General features: G+C 30.9%; 1 long non-coding RNA gene across 1 annotated transcript; it reads right to left on the bottom strand.

The window, feature by feature from the left end:
* Positions 1-1,556: 1,556 nt before the first annotated feature.
* Positions 1,557-4,451, bottom strand: LOC133666184 (uncharacterized). Its single transcript, XR_009829937.1, has 4 exons — positions 4,218-4,451; positions 3,474-3,860; positions 2,002-3,407; positions 1,557-1,925 (listed from the first exon to the last, which is right to left on the bottom strand). It is a non-coding gene; the product is annotated as an uncharacterized LOC133666184 (long non-coding RNA).
* Between the last annotated feature and the right edge of the window lie 1,802 nt (positions 4,452-6,253).

The raw sequence follows: 6,253 nt of genomic DNA, 5'->3' as shown, positions 1-6,253 counted from the left end.
ACATTTTTTCTGCATTGTTTCTTAATGTTTCTTAAATATATTGATAACTGTTATCTAATTGAAAAAATTAAATCAGAATCTAACAACCTCTTACACTGTTTTAAGTAACACTGTTTTAAGAACAACCGTTTATGGAATATTAATAATTCTAAGATAATTTCAATAATATTGTTAATATTATTTGTTTCTTCATTAACAAATTTCTCAATTTTTATAATATCTTTGTAAAAGTGATTCTTGTTCGACGTGATTGTGACATATACAATTATTATATTGTGGAATAGTGAGTCTTTTTATATAGAAATATCCGTTATTAAAACATATCATTATAGATAGATATTCGAGTTTCTGGATCATTTGATTAATAGCGCTGGTTATTGTATACGCAACCACGGTTTAAATCAAACAATGCAATGAATGAAACCACAATTGTATTGTAAGCTTTTTACAGGTAGTTGAAGAAAAGGAATTCCTCTGCATAGTCTCGATTCCATCGAATGTCAATGTGTATGCATCGTCGTGACTGACCACGTCACCTATTCTTGATCATTGTCAACAGCTTGTTGCGACTAGAATTCCATCATTTTTATCAATTCTAATCTGTGTTCAACAACTTTCTATAATTTGATCGCAATCAAATTATAATTCTTTGTATATTTGATTAATGAATATATTTAATATTATAAAAATAATATAATAAAAATTATCAACTTCAATCATTGCGATAACTGTATATAATTATAGTAATCCTCGTAGAAATGTATAAATTATTTATACAATCAGCTGATTTTGGATTATACTCTGCTTTTGCTTTTCTCAGTATAACAGTTTTTGAACAATTAGCAAATTGCTCGTGAACAGTTCATGAACAGTGAATTCATGTTGATGAGTTCGTGAACAGAACAGTTTGTTTCTGTGAACTGTTCATGAATTATGTTCGTTGATAGCGTGAATATTTCTGCGAATAATATTCAATATGTTTATTACAAATACTGAAACACATGGATTTTATATTGATTTTAGTTTAAAGGATTACAGTGAATTTTTTGATAAACTACTTTCCTTACAAATTCATCGAAACAATTAAACAAATATTATCTCATAAACAAAATTCGTTTCACGAATAGTTTGCATATAGTCGCCAAAATGACAGATCTTCACGCATGCAATGCACTGTAAATAGCTTAAGGGATGATTTATGACACATGCTAGATTTGTTGAGCATGAGATCATAGCTATTTCTAGTACAAAGAAAAAAGAATCTTAGAATATTAGTATATAACAGGAATTGAATTTTGATTCTTTTATTTCAGATAAACATTACTTATCTTACCAGAGATTGGACTTGGTCCTTTAAACATTTATATAAATTACGTTGTCTTGGTACAAAATAATGAGAGAAATATCACATTTTGCGCAAATACAAATACATACAGTTAAAAAAAAAATCGAAATCAAGGAATACACGATTAAGAGATTTCGTTTTTTAAAATATTCCTCGCATTTCATGATTTAAACAAGTTTAATTATCCAAGATAGAAAGGATTTCCGTTCCATCTATTCAATATAAATATTTTATTAACATTATCTATTTACTATTCGAATGAACGACACTGTCTTTTATTCGGAACTGTACTATACAACATTGTAACCACAATTTGTCCTTTTATCTCGACTAAGATCGGTTAACCGAGACTATGCACCGGTTTCCCCCTTTCTGGTTTCACCACAAGATAATCTCCAGTCGATTGGATGGCAGCAAGATTCAACGGCAGCGGTATTATTGGCAACTCACCAAAGAATCCTTCATTGGTTTGCTTCGCTTATATGCGTGTATTTCATACCTGAGAAGATACCCATTCCCTTTTCGTCGTTTTCTGTCCTTTCCTCTTTCCCCACCCCTCACGCTTTGCGACTGTTCACCACTATAATCGAGGGAGATCGTTATTTCGAAACTCCATTGCGGGCAAAACTTTTTACGAAGGTAAACCAGTTTCTTACGCCGTGCTCGAGTTTTTCCCTTTGTTCCACCGTGCAACGTCACTATCTCCCCTTTTCCTCGTGTCCTGTTGTCAGAGATCTTTTATGGAGGCCGGATTATTATGATCGATAACTTCATTTTGATAGTCGTTGATCAACTTTTCACGATTTCCTTAGTTAAGGTCGTCGCCTTATCTAACAACATGATGATACCGCAGCGGAGCAAGTATACGGGCAAGAGATATCGTATGCATATGTTTCGTAATAAAATAAAATGAATGCTCGTTGCCACTTTGCGAGCAGCAGGTGATCGCACTTTGATAAGGAAAATATTCGATTGCCAACGGAACGATACGACGCTACGTCGATGTTGCGTAGTTCAAGGGAAATTCATTTAATGGCAATTTTATTTAAAATATTAAAATTTCTAAGATTTTTTTTTTTAAAGATCTATTGACGATAAACGATTCAAAATTTAAAATCTTTTTTTGTTGTTTAATTTGAAAATTGGGAGATGTAAGGAAGGTGATAAACTATTTTATAAAATAAACTTCTGGAATATCGATAAACATATTCATAAAAATTAAATATGATATTAAAAATGATGTATCATTATACATGTATTAACTTGACTGACCAGAGTCTAGATCATTTATGATTCATACTATTATATGCATAGTTCGAAAATAGTTTCTTTATCGAAATTATATGTCATTATATCACTAACTTGTTGTTAAAAAAAGTGATGTTAAAAAAATTCTTCGTCCACCATCGAGGAATTTTTTGCTTATTTCTTATTCTACTTTTATTTTGTCTACAAACCTGAGTAATATTTTTTTTATCAATTTCCACGAATACGTTCCTAAAAAAAAAAGAGGAATAATTAAAGAAATAATCACCAGTCATCACCATGAGCATGATACCTGATCTTAAATCTCTGACACCTTTCATTATTGCAATTATAAAAAATTTAATGAACGCTCGAATAATTAAATCGCCATCAAATTCAAAGTCGAATAATTCAAAGTACACTTTAGCAATTGAATCTGTCATAATTCCGGAAGAGAAACGAGAGAAAAATTGCTGATAATGCGAACGCTCGATTCGCACGAGAGATCGCATAAATCTGACACCTAACGGACGAAAATGATCAGCCTTTTAAAATTGATCTTCCAGAAGATCGTGATTTCCTGCAAAGATTGTAATAATTCACGCACACATAACGCTTGTGCGGTTATATATGATGCAGACTGAGGGGTCAGCCACACCGCAGGTTATTTCCAGCCCTCTTGTACCACATTTCAGCCCTCTCACCGGCGCAAGTCATTTCTTACTGACACACGTGTCTCCTCAGACGCATTTGCACTCGATATATGCATGTCACGAAAATGTTTGGCTATTATCACACGCACAATGGTGTCCCTTTTCTAAAAATTTGATCAAAATTCAATATTTCGAGTAAAAGCTATTTTTATTCGAAATATATTACTTACCTCGAAAATGTTTGACCATTATCGCATAATTGTCCTTTTTTTTTCATAAATCTTTTTTATTCAAAATGTAATTTTTATTTTAAACGTATCAGAATACAACAAATGCAGCTTAAATTTAAATCTTTGATTTAAATCTATCTAGCTTTGTTTTTTAATAATTCTTTTCAAGATGTCTTTTTTCTTTTTTTTTTTTTGTAAAGTTTTTTTTCTATTTCAAATCGAACAAAAATCATATAAAATTTAAATATCGTGCATAATAGCGAGCATCTTAATATATACTTAGCTCATGTTAAATATTTTATTTTGCAATACAAATTATTTCATTTGCATTTATTACGTATTTCATACATACATGTTTTTTTAATGTGATTACATAAAGTGTAATACCTGTTGAAAAATAAAAAAAATGTATAATTTTTAAATAACTTGAAAAAGTGATATGTTTCTTCACGAAAGTTATTAAAATTATTGCATTCATCTCCGTTATTAATTATTTGAACTTAAACAGATATAAATATAATACGTATCAATTTGAATTGTTATCAGGAAAAATATAACGTCTCAATTCAAATAGAGAAAATTTCATTAGAAAATAATGTAAAAAAAGTTTTTAATATATTAAAAGAGATGAATTTATTAAGATTTCTAAGATGTTTAAATTAAAATAAAAACTAAGGATATAAGTGCGTTAATACGTTCGAAAGAAATTAAATTTCATAATTTTGTCCGGACATATCGTTTTACCAAATACAAAATTCCAACGACGACCCACATTCACCACACGGTATTCTATTCTGGTTTCAGACACAAATGAAAGATCAAAATCCTGATCGCGTGTAACTAATCCTCAGGAGTGTAAAGACCGGTCTATACTAACAGATATTGTCTGCAAACGATTCCACGTTCCTTTTGGGCCAGTGCCGTATAGTAGGGCAACGTGACAGGTAGCCACAGGTGATGCGCGATGCAATAGCATTCGTTTCCCTTGAGAAAGAGAATCAAAATTTGAGAAAAGTAATGTAATGAATGTAACCATTGATTCTGCTTGGTTAAACGATTAAAAAGAAAATGCTAATCCATAAAAAAAGGAACGAATAAAAAAATATCAATTTATTAACAATAATTAACAAAAACGAATAATAACTAATAATTATTAATTAATTAGGGACGTGGAAAATAAAGAAACATCTAGTGACAGCAATAATTATAAAATTACAAAATTTATAAATGCAAATTGCAAATAATGAAGGAAACGTGAAAAATAAAGAAAACTGTTTATGCATACTTTGTTTTCACGAGATATTAAATGTCTTGTATTTAGATACTCTACGAACCTGTTCTGTATTTTCAACTCCTCATTCCCCTATAACGTTAGTCAAGTGTCGCTGCCCGCAGCATTGCCCGCAGCATTGCTCGCAGACGACGATGTGCGACGGGCAGCCACAAAATATCCACCAAATGGCAAGCAGAGCAGCACTATTCTAGGCTTTTCTGCCGACTCTGCCTTTTGTTTTCCATTCCAACGAAAGACAAAATCATGGTTAATACTTCTCATCCGTGAACCGTTCCAGGACTTGTACTTTATCTTTTATCATTTACGAATTGCAGTGGGCACCACGATCCTCGAGCGATTGTGTGTCACTGTCAGATCAACCAGAAAATAAACGTCATTGCGGCGAAAATTGCGTGTCTGACAATTTGCTCGGAATGCAAGAAAAGTGTCCAAGGCATGTTCGGCCGCATCGGTTCGATGCACCGATAGATATGTATTTCATACGTATGAGATGTGAAATGCTCGATAAGAAGATGTCACGGCGCGGGACGATGATTATCGCGAAACAATAAAAATCAATCAAGAATTTATCGATTCGAGATTACAAATTCGCAATGTGTATCAGGTTGAACGGATTCAGGGTGGGCCGAAAAAACCGGTTCCAGTTAATGATGGACTACCTATTTTAGCTTTTTTAGTACCAATAATCTCGCCGCAAACTTTTCAACCGCGTATGTTCTTTCGATGGAACGTCATCGCGCAAAAAAGGGGAAGGAATCGTTGCAGAAAAATTTCTTTACGGCTTTTCGCTTCCAAGCCTTCCTTTTTACATTTATTTGCTCGGCGATCAGGTATCTCGGACGCGGTTCCATAAAAAAATTAATGAAGTCCCTCCTTCCAATAAATTTGTAATTTTACATACATGTTATATTTTAACACGTATGTCTTATAAATATTATAATACGAATAGAGAAAAATTGTTTATATAATATTTTTAAAAATTGTACTTCCTTAAGGCAAACTATAAATATTTCAAAAATTACGTATATATCGATGTAATTTTTGTGCAATCTTTTAATTCATTTAATGATTAATAGAAGCAATAAATATGTTTTTTTTATTTTATTTTATTATCGTTGAAAATATATTTTTACTTTCTTTAACTTTTACGTGCTACATTTTTCATCCATATTTTTTTCTTATTTTCATTTGCAGTAATATTTTCACACAAAATACATTCAGATTATTATATTTTAAATAAATTGTGAAATTTTATATCTTAAGTGAAATCATTTTGACAATTATTCCTTGTATCAATTTTTTTTCTCACCATACCAATTAATTGCAATTTATTTATTTAGTCTTGTAAACGAGACAATATTGGATGAAAACGAACAAAAAAATTAATTAATTAATTTTGCAATTTTAGATGAATGTAATCAATAATATTCTATATATATATCAATATTGTATTCTTGTATTCTTAAAAAATAAATTAAAATGTATA

Source organism: Apis cerana, linkage group LG5 (genome assembly GCF_029169275.1).
Source record: "Apis cerana isolate GH-2021 linkage group LG5, AcerK_1.0, whole genome shotgun sequence".
Lineage (NCBI taxonomy): Eukaryota > Metazoa > Arthropoda > Insecta > Hymenoptera > Apidae > Apis > Apis cerana.
The sequence above is the reverse complement of the archived record's forward strand: the minus strand, read 5'-3'. Positions and strand labels throughout refer to the sequence as shown.